General features: G+C 37.9%; 1 protein-coding gene and 1 pseudogene across 3 annotated transcripts in view; one reads left to right on the top strand and one right to left on the bottom strand.

Annotated features, from left to right (window-relative positions):
• The window catches only part of LOC149257051 (phox domain-containing protein), a 341,576-nt gene that overhangs the window by 210,668 nt on the left and 115,151 nt on the right, over positions 1-15,757 (top strand). The gene's annotated exons all lie outside the window — the stretch shown is intronic.
• Positions 9,761-11,456, bottom strand: LOC149257052 (uncharacterized; annotated as a pseudogene).

The following is a 15,757-nucleotide window of genomic DNA, read 5'->3' as shown; positions in this document are numbered from 1 at the left end:
ACGGCCTGAGCCAACGCGGCCACTTCAGGAAATTTATTAATAAAAGAATGAAAATTTACATATGCTTCTTTCATAGACGGATTACCCTACAAATGACCCTCCATGCTCTTTAAATAGAGATCATGGACCAATCGGGTGTTAAGCCACGGATCAAGTGTCGGTAATACCGAGGAGAGAATGAACCGTCGGATCACTACATATCATGACCGTCGGATTGTAAGTTACAAAATGTACATAGTAAAGAAACACACTTTACCTAACTCTATACTAGACCAAGTTGTACTTAACTATTTCCTATGTGTTGGAATATCCTAACATCCCCCCTTAAGAACAACTTGGGATAGGATTGAAGGATTTACAAATATGACACAATAGGAGAAGGAAGGAGGCACTAGAGCCTATCCCCCCTTAGTGACAACTTCCTGAACTCCAACCATAAATCGAAGTTTAGTGAACTTCGCCTCTGTGAGAGCCTTTGTAAAGATGTCTGCAACTTGATCATCTGTTGAACAATATTGCACTTCAAGAACATGGTCGTGAATGAGCTTTCTGATGAAGTGCATGTGCAGTTCAATGTGTTTGCTGCGCTGATGTTGGATTGGATCTTTTCATAGCTGAATGGCACTTTGATTATCACACCAAAGTGTAGTCAGATGCTGCTGCTGAAAGTCAAACTCTGACAGGATCTGATGAAGCCACAAGGCTTCCTTACTAGCTTCTACGGCACCACGATATTCTGCTTCTGCTGAAGAAAGAGAAATGGCACCTTGTTTCTTGCAAGCCCATGTAATAGGTCCTGAATCAAGAGTGAACACATAACCTGCAGTAGACTTCCGATCATCAGGGTCACCAGCCCAATCGGAATTAGTGAAACCAACCAATAGAGGAGCTGCGTCGGCACTGTAATGAATCCCAAAGTGAACTGTACATCGAACATAACGAAGTATTCTTTTAGTTGCTTTCCAATGACTTTCATGTGGGTTTTGCATAAACCGAGCAACAAGGCCAACGACAAAGGAAAGGTCAGGACGAGTATGGGTTAGATACAAAAGTTTTCCTACAAGTTGACGGTATAAGGTAGCATCAACTTCAGGAGAAGTACAAGTGACTGAAAGTTTGACTCCAGAATGAAAGGGAGAAGGGGCTGGCTTACAGTCTTCCATGTGAAAGTGGCGTAGAATATCACAGGCATACTTGGACTGAGAAAGGGAAATACCTTCCTTGGATTGCAAGACTTGAAGACCGAGAAAATAATGTAAGTGTCCTAAGTCTGTCATTTCAAACTTCCTTTTAAGGCTAGACTTCACATGGTTTATAAGGTTGGGATCACTACCAATCAGGATAAGATCATCAACATAAAGAACAAGAATGATAAGAGACTTGCCCACTTTCTTGGTGTAGACAGTATTGTCAGAATGACACCTAGAGAAGCCAGATTCTAAAAGAAAGTTATCCATTTTGGCATACCAAGCTCGAGGAGCTTGCTTGAGACCATAAAGGGATTTCTTAAGCCGACATACAAGGTTGGAGTCTGTTTGTATAAAGCCAATAGGTTGTTCCATATATATTTCTTCATGCAAGTCCCCATGCAAGAAGGCGGATTTAACATCCATCTGATGGACTTCCCATTTGAAAGAAGTAGCAAGGGAAAGAACAAGGCGGATAGAGTTCATTTTGGCAACAGGGGAGAAGGTTTCAGTGTAGTTGCCTTCAACTTGTGAAAAACCCTTAGCAACAAGACGAGCTTTATGTTTATCAACTTTCCCATCTGGTCCATACTTGGTTCTGTAAACCCATTTGCATCTAACAAGTTTTCGTCCCTTTGGTAGAGGAACAAGATCCCATGTATCATTTGCCAATAATGAATGATATTCTTCATTCATAGCTGCTTCCCAATCTGGATGGCCTGAAGCTTCTGCAAAGGTGTCAGGATCATAATTCACTGAAGCTTGAGCCAGTAAAGAAGAGGCTCTCTCGAACTGAGAACGTGTATGTCAGTAATCTGTAGGATCACCGGCAAGATCACCTGCTGTATCCCGAGTAGCACGGACCCATTTTGGAAGCTGAGGAGCTGAAGGAGGATCCTGAGAAGGTGGGGGAGGATTTTCATCCTCGCTTTCATCATCTGAAGAAGAAATATTTTCAAAAGTAGAAGAGATAGGGAGAGGTGGCGCATCCGCCGAACTAGGCTCGCAGGCCGATATATTTTCATCAAACTTTACATCTCTTCTAATGATAACATTTTTGGACTTAAGTGGAATAAGTCTATATCCTTTGACATCTTCAGAATATCCAACAAAAATACATTTTTCACTCTTAGGTTCTAAAGCTTTATGTTTCTCATCTGGAATATGGGCCCATGCTTCACTTCCAAAAACACGAAAGTGACTTACATCTGGTTTGATTGAGCTCCATGCTTTTTCTGGAGTGATATTCTTTAAAACCTTAGTAGGAGTGCGATTTATTATGTAATTTGCAGAGTTAATTGCTTCTGCCCAATAATTAAGACTAAGTCCTTTAGATTGAAGCATACAATTAGCCATTTCCTTTAAGGTGCGATTCTTCCTTTCAGCTACACCATTTTGTTGTGGAGTATATGGAATAGTATGTTGCATTTGAATTCCATTCTCAGTGCAAAAGTTGATGAATGAGTTTTTAACATATTCTCCGCCATTATCAGATCTTAGCTTAAGAATTTGATGTCCAGATTGTTTTTCAACAAATGCCTTAAAGGCCAAGAACATGTTAAATACTTCACTCTTGAGTTTGAAGAAGTATACCCAAGTGCGTCTAGAGAAATCATCAATGAAAGTTAAGAAATACTTGTAGCCAGAGAATGAAGCAACTGGAAGTGGACCACATAAATCACTATGCACGAGTTGTAAAGGGGCTGAGGCGTGCCAAGAGGCACGTTTTTCAAAACTGTCCCAATGATGTTTCCGAGTACACATCCAGAACAAACACCATCTCTGCAAGATACCATTGGAAGACCTGTCACCATATTTTCTTTACATAGATTCTGAAGAGAGCGATAGTTTAAGTGACCAAATCGCTCATGCCAAAGTTTGCTCACTTCATCATTATGAGCAACAAATACTGAGGGAAGATTTGATGACCCAAAGTTGTGAAACTTATACAACCTTGTAGAATCATCAGCAATGCCAGTAGCTAAAATCTGTCTAGGATCTCTTAGGTCCTTAATTACAACATCGTGAGGTGAAAATTCAATGATTTTACCTTCACCTGAATGGGTTATTTGATATACAGATAGAAGGTTGCAGGATAAGGTTGGAACACATAATACATCATTAAACTGACCATTGTCTAGATGAACAGTTCCAGTCCCTACAACTCTAAGAGATCTATCATCACCAACATATATATTTTTGGTGTTACAATCATTTAAAGAAGAAAACATGGCTTTGTTTTTGGCCATGTGATAAGAAGCTCCAGAATCAATGAGCCACTCATGAGAATGAGAAGAAGAAGATACATTTAGTGCATAGCCAGACCGAGATGCTTGACAACCACATGCAGAAAGTGCCATTCCTGAAGATGAAGTTGAAGTTGAAGATTGCTCCAAATGGATGTTATGCTTCTTCATTGTTGCTTCCAAGGTTTCCATCTTCTTAAAGCATTTGGATTCTAAGTGGCCATCTCGATTACAAAAGTTGCAATGTCTATCAGTCTTCTTCCCTTTGTTTTTATTTGTCTTGTCATTTTGTTGAAATGATTTTTCATTTTGAGGCTGAAATTGCTTAGGACCCTTGTTTGGTTTAGGACCATTCTTTTTAGGATACAACTTCTTAGGATTCTTTGGATTTGGTTGCTGCTGGGTGGCTAACGCTTTCTTAGAAGAGTTTCCAAGATGAAGAAGACCAAGGTGTAAGAGTTTTTCTTGTTCTCTTATTAAAGAATCACAAAAGGAATCAAAGGAAGGGGACTTGTAAGTTTGTCCTTGAGAAATGAAGGCTTCTCTTGTAGAATGGAAGGTGGAAACAAACACAGAATAGGCTGGTCCCAACTTAGTAAGAATGGAGTAGATAAGGCTACTATCTTCTTTCTTAACCTTAACACCTTCCAAGAGAAGTCTAAGGGTCTTGAACTTGGACAAAAAATCTTCAATGCAAGAAAAATTATTGGGGTCCAATGTAAGCAATTCATTTTCAAGTTGATGGCCTGTAAGTTCATTTTTAATTCCAAAGACTTTAGTAATTTGTTGCAGTGCTTCATTAGGAGTATCAAGTTCTGCAATATGGAATCTAAGATCTTGAGAAATAGACATCCCTATCAACCCACGTGCTTGGTCTTGCCTATTTTCCCATTTAGCTGCCTTATTTTCATCTTTCGGTTTGGTCTCTTGGCCTGTGGCTATTCTGTAAAGACCTTTACTTCTAAGTAAATCCACAATGTAGGACCACCATTGGAAGTAGTTAGTGCTATCAACAATGACTTGGCATGGACTTTCCATTTTTAACAGAAACTGAAGCTGTAGATGCTGAAACTAAGTGTACCAATGGAAATATCTCGAAAAATTAGGCCGTTTCAAAAAAAAACGGTTCTGAAAACGGCTTCCGGATGAAGAAGTTATGGCTTTTTGAAAAAAAAACTGACGAAGTCGCCGACGAAGTGCGGGAATGTGCGGAAATGAAAAAATTCGCCCCCACAAAATGGAGACTTGAACCCAAGACCTCTACTCTCATAAATTAGCTTTGCAACAAGTGAGCTATACAAAAAGTTTGAGAGAGAGAGAGAGAGGGGGGGTTGATGCTTTGGGTTGCGTGCTTGCTTTGAGAAAACTCTTTTTCCCTACAAAACAAAAAACACAAAACCCAACACGGACATACAAAAAAAACGAACCTTGCGGCTCGAAGTTAGCTTTAGCCGGAAATTAAATATTTTCAAAAATGAACCTTGCGGCTCGAAGTTAGCTTTAGCCGGAAACTAAATATTTTCCTCAATGTTTCTGATTTTCCGAGATCACCCTAAGGCGTAGCGGAAAAGAGCATACGCATGAAAAAAATCCTTCCTTTCTGTTTCTGATTTGCCCAGATCGCACAAAGTCGCAGGGCAAAGAGCATACGCAGAAATGAAAGGTATAGATCTGGTAATAAAAAAAAGCTAAAAAAACCGAAACCGAAATAAACAGAGAGAAAATAACTGTAAACTGCAAATAAACACTGTATACCTCAAGATCTTAGAAATGACGCAGCTAGGGCTACTGGAAACCTTTTCGCTTGAAACGAAAGGGGTTCCTCACTGGAACAGATGCTCACAACACAACAGAGTAGTCCTCTCGGCCCGAAAGCAGTCAGAAACAGTAGATCTAGGAAACGGCAGTCGGATGCAGTTCTACCGGGTTCAGATTTGGATCACCAACCGACGCGGCCCTCAAATAGCTCTGATACCATGTAGGAATTTACAGGGTAAGTTCCTCAGACAGAACACCAAAGGACACCGCTCACAAACAGATCACAGATCAATACACCAGTATTTTGACGTGGTTAAAACCCTCAAAGAGGGAAACAGTCCACGGCCTGAGCCAACGCGGCCACTTCAGGCAATTTATTAATAAAAGAATGAAAATTTACATATGCTTCTCTCATAGATGGATTACCCTACAAATGACCCTCCATGCTCTTTAAATAGAGATCATGGACCAATCGGGTGTTAAGCCACGGATCAAGTGTCGGTAATACCGAGGAGAGAATGAACCATCGGATCACTACATATCGTGACCGTCGGATTGTAAGTTACAAAATGTACATAGTAAAGAAACACACTTTACCTAACTTTATACCTAACTCTATACTAGACCAAGTTGTACTTAACTATTTCCTATGTGTCGGAATATCCTAGCATCCAAGTTTTCATTGGTTATCTTAATAGTGATATTTGGCTCATCTTAAGTATTGAATATTGACATCATATTGTTGAATATTGGCATACTATAGCTTTGTGGTTGAGTGATAAGTGATCTAACATCTTGAGGAATATTTTGTGAAGTTTGCACTTGTATCTTTCGACATTTTTCTTGTTTAAGACTGTCATCTCAGTATTGTTAAGTACTCTTGCTTTAAGACGATTCACATCAAGTACTTAAGTAACATAAACAATTTTAACTCAAGATAATTTCACTCATCATCGTGCATAAACATTCTAGGATCTAGTTTGCATTAATAACTTACCTCCAAGCATAAACTTAGTTGATAGACTTATAGGGAAACCCTTTTCAAACTAGCTTGAGAGATTCAACTCTTTTTGGTAGTTAATACAGTGACCTTGCAGTCGTCAGAGCCACAGTCTCTGTAGCACCAGAGGCACTAGGTGAGTGGAACACAGGGGGAAGTATCGTTAATCAGGTTGTTGCCTGCTTCCCGTTGGCTTCCATTTCACAACTTACTTTGAGGATTGCTTCTCAAAACAGTTAGGGGAAAGGTTCTACTTAGATTAGGCATATAATTAAAATTAACCAAGATCACTGCATCTCACATAGGTCCTAGGACTTGCACATCATATAGGTTAGTCAATCATTCAAGCAACAGGTGTCCATCTGGTCACTTGGTTTCAATTTACCATAAACATGAATTGTGACTGCATTAAGGCACTAGTCTCATACACGAAAATCCAATTTAAATAATAATCTTGCTAAATATAGCCAATTAGCTAGGCCACTCATTCGTGTCTCCCAAACAAGTTGGTTCCTAACTTGTTTTCGTTCACCTCATTTCCATAGGGACTACTCCCCATAGCCTTCTATTGGGAGACAACTAGAACTAAGTGGGTGGGGATCAGAGTGACAGCCCCTGCCCTGAGCGGTTATCGTGGTGCCTGTACAATCTAGGCGACAACACTTTTCATTCTCTTTTTTACAATGGAATGGTGAGGAAACTCATAAATACTAGGCCATGATATACATGAACTAGGTGCATTGAAAAAGAGTAGCAATGTTGGACAAGTGGGTCTTGTTACCCCTTTATCAATGGGGGTACATACAATTTTTTCAAGCAGATCATTCACCACCATTGTAAGCCCAAGGTGACAAGTCAAAGCCTTGTGAAAAACCATGTGAGGCCATGTATGAGGCATCCTAGACTTGGTGTCTTTCCTTTTGAGTTTGTATTCATTATTATTGGTCGGGCCATGCCCCATCCCTGGAGAGCTTCATCTTGGTGATCTCGTTCCTAATCTGATTAAAGGACCTTGTGAGGTTTTCCACGAGTACTCATGGTTCAAGGAAGCCTTATCTCTATAGGGGTGATCATCGTTGTATGGGCCAATCCAACCTACATCAAGGTGCACCTATGTCATTCCACATGGTTTCGTGTCTATAGAGTCTATAGGTAACCTTGGCCTTGGTGCATTATTGCTCATTACAGCTCTCAAAACATAGTAGTATCTCAGAGATCTGTGGGTTGAATCTTTTGAATTCATGACCGGAGAATCCACAGTTTTAAGATTTTTGTATCAACGTTTCAAATCCCAAATGGGATCCATCATCAGGATATGAGAATGATGATGAGCAGAAGAGCAACAAAGAATTGATAAATAGTGATGAGGAAAAACAATTAGAATGACAAACTGTCGGTTGTCATAATTTTTATAATTTTAATTAATCATTAATTTGTTTAATTAATTTTATTAATTTCATTAATTAATTTTATAATTTTATAATTTTAATTAATTTTAATTTTTATAATTTTAATTTTTATAATTTTAATTAATTTTATAATTTTATAATTAATTATTTTATCATTTTATCGTTTGTCAATTTTCACGTTTCATAAGGCAGTTGAAGTTTCCTAATGCAAAATGGTCTAGGTGGTCAAAAAGTGAACCCAGCCTCAAATTGTAGAGCATGTGAAGCATAAAAATTGATAGCTTGTTGACTTAATTGTTAAAAATACACGAGAGGTATTTGTAATAATAATTTATTATCTATAAAATTTGTACAAGTGATGAATGTTACAATGAGGACTTGCATATATATACCTAAGTAGGTGTCCTTTCGTGACTAGGCATGTCTTTTAGACATGCCTTTTTACTTAACATAATGACTATTTAACATAATCGATATTTAATTATTTAATATTTATATTTCTTTTATTTATTTACTTGTTATGAATTATATTCATAACATAGCGCCTTCCTTTAGAAGCTTTGTCCTCAAAGCTTGTATTGCTAACAATTTCTTCATCTTTGTGTTTGTCATCCCGGCATATGTAATTCGTTGTTCTTCATCTTGGCATATGTAATTTGCTGGGCACTGTCTGAATCCCAAGTTATCAATTAATTTTTAATTTTTATTTTTTATAATACGTTTTTTATTTTTATTTTTTTAATTAATAATTTTTATTTTTTAAATAATTTTTTTAAATAATATATATATATATATATATATATATATATTTTTAAATATTTTTTTAATAATAATATATATATATATATATATATATTTTAAATTAAATAATTTAATTAATTAGCTTATATAATTTTAATTAATTAAATTGTATGAATTTAGTTTGATTTATTATATAGAACTTCGTTTTATTTCAAACCTGACGCCGAGCCTAGCAATTTAACCGACCAAGCATATGCGTCAAACCATCTAACTAACAAACACACATACCTCGGAATACAAATACCTCGGAGTTGACTTCAACAAAAATCTAAGCTGGAATGGTTGTAGAAAGAAAAGAACTTTGGGGGGTTGGAAAGCATTTTATGCTTTTCAAAATAGGTGTAGAGAGGCAGAGTTATGGGACTGGAAGACCACTCAAACTCTTTTTGGGCTTCTAGTGATTCCAGTGATTCTATATGGTTGTGAACTGTGGGCTAGTAGTACTTCCGACATGCAGTGGAGACAAATTGAGAAAATTCAGAAGCGTTTGATTACAAACAAATTTAAGATCAAAAGTGCAGTGCCTTATGATATCTTGTTAAGTGAAACAGGGGCTGCTCCTATTGAAGCAATTGCTATGGTGCGAGTCATAAGTTATTTAAAAAAAATTGAGCAAATGGAAGATGGTAGATGGCCTAAGGTTGTCTTTAATGATAGATTGTGCAAGAGCAAAAAAACTTGGATGCAACAAAATAACAAATGGTTTAGTAAATGGGATATTTGCTTGAACGCGTGCCCCATAAACAACAAAGAGATAAAAGCTTTTGTTATGGAAAAGTTCCACAAACGTACTTGGGAGAAGGAGCTAGGAAGAAAGAAAAATTACTATATTGAAGTGTTTAATCCCACTCATAATCATCAACCAAAAGCATACATAGAGGCCAATATCTCTTGGAAAGCCAAAATTCTTATTGCTCAGTTAAGGACTAATTCTCATCAACTCCGTTGTGAAACAGGGCGCTGGAAAAGGCCAAAGGAAGTGTGGGAGGAAAGGGTATGCATTTTTTGTTCTTCCGGAAAAGTGGAAACAGAAAAACATTTTATTTTAGAATGTGAGGCCTTCAAAGACAACAGGGAAAGTTACGCAGATACGCTGGCAGCTAACTCTTGGGATAATCTATTTAACGAGGGGTTTGTCGAGAAGACGGGAGCATTTATTGTGAAGCTTCACAAAAAAAGGGCCGAATACATCAAGCAGATGAAAAAGCAATCTGTCCCATAGGCTATCTTTAGCCTCGTGGACGTTAAAATAATTTCTTTCTTTCTTTCTTCTTTCATATCACCCACCTGGTGGCACTTAACCAATGCTCAACCAAAGCACAACCCAATTATATGACCCGAATTAAAAGGCATGACTTTTCAACCACTCTGCCCACCACAATTTACGTTGTATGCACAGGTCAAGGGTGTGTTGGGTGTGGGGTTTGTCTGCAACACAATTGACGCTGATGGGCTCGATAGACCACGCAACAGAGACAGCGAGGGGAACAATGATGGCAACGTAACTTCCTGCTTCGAGCAACAATGTTGCGTGGTTGAATTAGCACCAATGTTTCTAGACTCTTGATATTTGTCAAATCCCCTTACAAAAGCAATACAACTAGATTTCTGTCCCTGCTGGTTACTATTATCACTCCAATTTTGTTTCGATGCAGGAGTTCCATGGACTGCAGCGTGATCAAGTCTGAAGGGACACCCTAATAAATCTTGCCCATTTTTATCCATTGCCTTCATAGCTGCTTCTTCAGTTGCAAATTGCACATGTCCAAAACCTCTAAGGGAGCCATCGTCCCACTTAGCCATCCGAACATCAACCACTTCTCCAGCGTCTTGAAAAAATTTGAACAGATTGTCTTTGTCAATAGAGTATGACAAATTTCCTACAAAAAGTGTCCTTGATCCAGGAGTTACTGGAGTCTTTAACTTGTTTGGCGTAAAAGTCCGATCCTTCTGATATTTTGGAGTCGCCAAAGTATCCTTTGCAGCTGGAGTTTGGCCTTCCATATCCTCCATTTCCTTGTCACTATCTTCCTCTCGTTTAGAACCCTTAGCAACTTGATGTTTATATTTAGGTTCATCATCACTCTCCTCTGAGCTTTCCTCTTCGCTGCTGCTTTCTTGCTTCACAACTTTGGCAGGTTTTTGGCCCTTTGCCATCTTAGCAGTCTGTTGCTTAACCTTTGGTTTAGCATTACTCTCAACCAAGCTTTCATCTTCATCACTACTACTCTCCTCCTTTACAACTTTTGCTTGCTGTGGGGTTTTAATTACCTTAGCAGTCTGCTGCTTATTAACCTTCGGATTAGCATCACTCTCATCTGAACTTTTATCTTCATCACTGCTACTCTCCTCCTTTAAAACTTTTTCCGGTCATTGGGCCTTAGTTAGCTTCACATTTTGTTTCTTTGCCTTTGGGTCATCATCACTCTCATATGAACTCTCCTCTTCACTACTCTCTTTCTTGGCAAATTTTGCTGGTTGTTGGGTCTTTGTTACCTTCACATTCTGTTCCTTTGCCTTTGGCTCATCGTCACTCTCATCTGAACTATCCTCTTCACTACTCTCTTTCTTGGAAATTTTTGCTTGTTGTTGGGTCTTTGTTACTTTAACATTTTGTGGTTTGGTAGCTGATTCATCATCACTTTCATCTGAACTATCCTCACTGCTGCTTTCTTTCTTTATAATTTTTGCTGGTTGCTGGATCTTGGTTACGTTTTTGGTTTCATTTCTTCATCACTTTTAGAGGTTTCTTCCTCACTGCTGCTTGTACCCTTCTTAAGTGGCTTGGCCAGAACAACCTTTACTGGTTGTTGGGCCTTGGTTGCCATTTGGGTTTTGGTTCCTCGTCACTTTCAGAAGATTCCTCCTCACTGCTGCTTGTATCCATTTTAACAGACTTTGCAGGAATGCCCTTTACTGGTTGTTGGACCTTGGTTGCCTTTTTCAATTTTGGTTCCTTGTCGCTTTGAGAAGTTTCTTCCTCACTGCCACTTGTATCCATTTTATCAGACTTCATCGGAACAACCTTCACTGTTTGTTCACCCTTGGTTGCCATTTTTCATTTTGGTTCCTCATCACTTTCAGCCTGTTGTCACGCAGAGTGTCTAAGCAGCACGACAACTCTCAGACCGGGCGTTGTCACCCTGATCCCCGATCTCTCCGTTTAAGCCGTCTCCCAAGGCTAAGGGGGGTAGACCCTATGGGATAAAGGAAGACCAACTGGGAACTAGCTGGGTTGGGAGACATAGCGAGGCAAACAAGCACCTAGAGATTTTAAAGATGGATAACTTGATGGATTTAAATGATTAAATCATATAGAGTAAATGCCAAAACAAGACATGACCACAAGATAGAAATAATTTCAGACCAGTGCCTTCGATATTTAAATCAACCATCAATAAAACAAGCTATCCAGATCGATTTTCAATATGTGATGAAAAAGTGATGATAATCCACATAAATGCCCAACACTATCACATGCGAAAGATTCCAGATTTAAAACAATTATCGTTAATGACCAAGATCTAGAATTAATAAATTTTTTCCAACAGTCAATATAGCTTAAAACATTTATCGTAATTTGACCATAGGAAAATCATGCATTTAATGACCAAAGGAACTTTAAATTTTAATTTTAATTATTCCTTAGGCAATAATGCTTAATGGTAACTGAAAAATTTAAAATCTTTTAAGGCGATTAAAAAAATGAATTAAAAGGGCTAAAAAATAAAAATTTTAATGGGCCATAGGCCACATTAAAATTTTTTTAACATTAAAGCGCAAATCCATTTTGCTTAGTTTTTTAATCACCAATTCTTTATGATTTTTTAAATGTTTAGGCTTTTTTTATAATTTTTTAGATTTTTTAAATTTTATGAATTTTTTTATTTTTATTTTTTAAAATTTAAACAAAAATAAATCAAAACCCTAAGATTAATTTTGATGCTTTTTTTAGTATTTTTAAATTTTAAATTTTTTATTATTTTTTAGATTTTATGACTTGTTCAAAATAAAACAAACTGAAACTTAAATCTAATAAGTTAGATTCATAAACTAAAAAATATTTATATATAACCTAATTAAAAAGAGAACAAAAATGAAAATCGATATATATCTAAACCTTAACCCCTAACTAAAAGAAATATATACACCGCATTTAATTTATTAACTAATGCGTATAATAAAAACAAAACTAAATATAACCCTAGCACGTATATACAAACAAAAAAAATTGAAATGTTTTGGCTGCTATGTATGTATGCAGTGCAGCGACGGCGAGGATGGTTGAAGACTGCGCAGGGTTTGAGCAGAACGAAGGGATTTATAATGGAGTGCATGGAGCAGGGATGGCAGAGAGGGAGGGGCTCAACTGCGGAAAAGACAAGTCACGGGTTGCTAGAGTAGAGGGTGGTGACGTGAAGAGGAAATGAGAGGAGCCGACAACGGAAGGAAACCATGCAGAGAGCAGGCAGCGATGAGAGAATGGACGCTGCGTTTGAGGGTTAAGGAGAGGGCAGTGGGTTTGATGGGCAACTTGCAGGTTTAGGAGCGTATCATGGAAGGAATGCGATGAACGGAGAAAGACGATGTAAAGCAAGAGGACGAGGGAGTGAGGGAAGACCTTCGGAGTCACTTGTAGGTTTGCGTGGAGATTTTGGAGATCAATTCGGAAAGGACCCACGAGGGGGAACCGAGGGCTCAGTTACGCAGATCAGCAGAGGAAACACAATTCATGTGGAGAGGTCTAAGTTGAGGGATAGACGTAGGGATAGCAAAGAAAGAAGACTGTGGGATTTAGGCAGGAATGGAGGGCGATGTAGGTTGAAAGCAGCGAGGAAAGGAGAGCGATGGTAAAGAAGGCCGCGGAAAGGGAATTTTGGATTCAGGGATGTAAAAGAAGTAATGAAATATGGCTGCACAGACAAGGAACAGATTTGTGGCGGGGTGAAAGAGAAGGCAGAAGGGCAATATGTGGTTGCGTGGATGCGAAAAAGATGAGGGCAGATATGGCAAATGCGGAATGAAGAATGGAGAGTGCGTGTATGGAGGAAGGACTTGCAGCGCACAGGTGAGGGTTTGGACAACTCTCACCTTAAAAAAAAATTTCAAAATTTTTCCGCGAAAATGAAACCCCAGCAGACAAATAGCTTGGATAAACCCTCGAATTTCTTCAGAAAATTTGAAAATCCGTTGAAGAGTATCCTTGCAAAAATGATGCTGAGGCTAGATCTTACCCTTCAAGGCCTAGATTTGGCTTCAGAACAAGACTACACCTTCAGATCTGCAACCTGAAATGAAAAAAACGAACACCCAGAAACAAAATATGCAAAAAACAATACTAAAAACCCTAAAACTAGCTAAATAATTACAATATTCACAGTTTAAAGGCTCTAAATAGCCAGATTTATTTGTATGCCACATAAATATTTTCAAAATTTTAAGTTTAATATGAGGTGCTTCAGAAAACCCTTCATGCATCCGCTATAGAAATTCTAATGATAAGCCCAGGATCAAAACCAGCTGGGCTCTTTAGAATATGCAATCTAGGAGTTGGCTGGTTCAACCGAGAACTTCCCCAAACGCCCGTTGATCTTCGAAATCAAGATTTTCTTGCACAGCTTAATTCAACCATTAACAAAGAGGGAGAAAACGACAATAAAATCCAGATGTAATGGTGCCATCATATTCAGAAATTTAACTATCATTCAAACCCTAGTGACTAAACAAGATGCCTGTGTTTAAAATCACTCTTTATCAAGCTATCATCAATGGCTGAAATTAAATTTATGTAGAAAAATAAAGCATCTTACAACATTTCCAGAAGAGTAACACCAGCAAGATTTCAACCCCAAAGTCTTTCTTTATTGCACATGAAAAATGATTACAAGAGAGCTTTCTTTAGCACAAGACTCCTGGATCGAATGATCTCAAATGACCCTTGACACCCTATTTAAAGATAAATTTCCCAATGGCTAGTTCGAATGATCCATGTCAAAGTAATCTCGACCATCGATGAGGATCAAAATCTCTTTTAATCTCATCCGTCGAAATTTTAAATGTTGAGGAAAATTCACTTTTTTATTTATTTTTAATTAAATGCATTTTAATATATTAAAATTTTGCATTTATTTCCTCAAAACTTTGACTTTTTATTATTTTATTTTTATTTTATTTTATATTTTTTAATTTATTTTTTATTTTATTAGACCCTCGAACTTAGCCTTTGGGAATTTTACCTAGGACCTAGGACCTATGAGGGGATTAATTATTTTCTAACCCTCAAAACATTTTACATCACGATTTTTACATTTTTACATCTCAAGTGGGAAAACCCATTTGACATAGACCCTCATAGACTACCCAGTTTTCCGATACAATCATAATCTTAGCAGATCAAGCAATTTGTAATAAAATAACCTAACCAAATAGTCAGGATTATTCCCAAATCACTTTTACATGGACTCGACTTAGCACACTAGGACTCCCTTAACATTCTAATGATAAAATCCATTCCGGCTTTGGGGTTAGGTTGAAGGAAAACTCTGTCGACCATGGGTTGGTGAGACAAAAAACCTTCCGGAACGTAGATCATCACTAGAAGATTAGGTTTACCTAGGGAATTACATACATGACATAGATCTGCTAAGATTATTTACAATTTACACATGCAGACTGGGTTTACAAAATAACATGATCAGGTAGATGATGATAGCCGAATGACACAGACTCGTCGATCAAGTGCTACCTCTTTGCGAAAAAGGGGGTGTACTGCTACGGGTAGTTGACACGTAGTGGTCAACATCTGGCTCTACTTGGGGACACGTTGCTGCACTGTAGGAATGTGAGAATCCAGAATCTGCATCCACGCAACACACAACAAAACATAAGTAGCGTCCATCCAAAAATCATCATATAACGTTAAGCACAGGAAAGATATAAGCTCTTCATTTATTAACTATCTAGTAACATGAAAAGTAAATCTAATCCTAAAATAGAAATGAAATGCTGAAAAGACAAGGAGTAGGGTTAGAAATACAAAGGATGCCCCATGGCATCAGATGCGTTCAATATAGTGTATACTGAGCATTTGCCTGCTTTCAGGCAAATCTGTCGGCTGCTTCTCGGATGTGCCATGTCCAATCTTGCATACGGTAGGACTTTTTCCTATCCGAAAATCAAGTTGCTCGCGGCCATCTAATGCATCAAATCTTTTTCTCATTTTCTTTCTCTTGCACTTTTTCTTTGTGGCAGACTGTATCACTGATGATGTGGAACATTCTGCTTCGAAACTCTCAGATGAAGTATGTAAGATATGCATCACATGTCCTTCTTCATTCTGCATTTGCTCTGTCAAGG

Source organism: Pinus tabuliformis, chromosome 6, assembly GCF_031772625.1.
Source record: "Pinus tabuliformis cultivar Carrire ecotype Pingquan chromosome 6, CPIR1, whole genome shotgun sequence".
In the NCBI taxonomy this organism is placed as follows: domain Eukaryota; kingdom Viridiplantae; phylum Streptophyta; class Pinopsida; order Pinales; family Pinaceae; genus Pinus; species Pinus tabuliformis.
The sequence above is the reverse complement of the archived record's forward strand: the minus strand, read 5'-3'. Positions and strand labels throughout refer to the sequence as shown.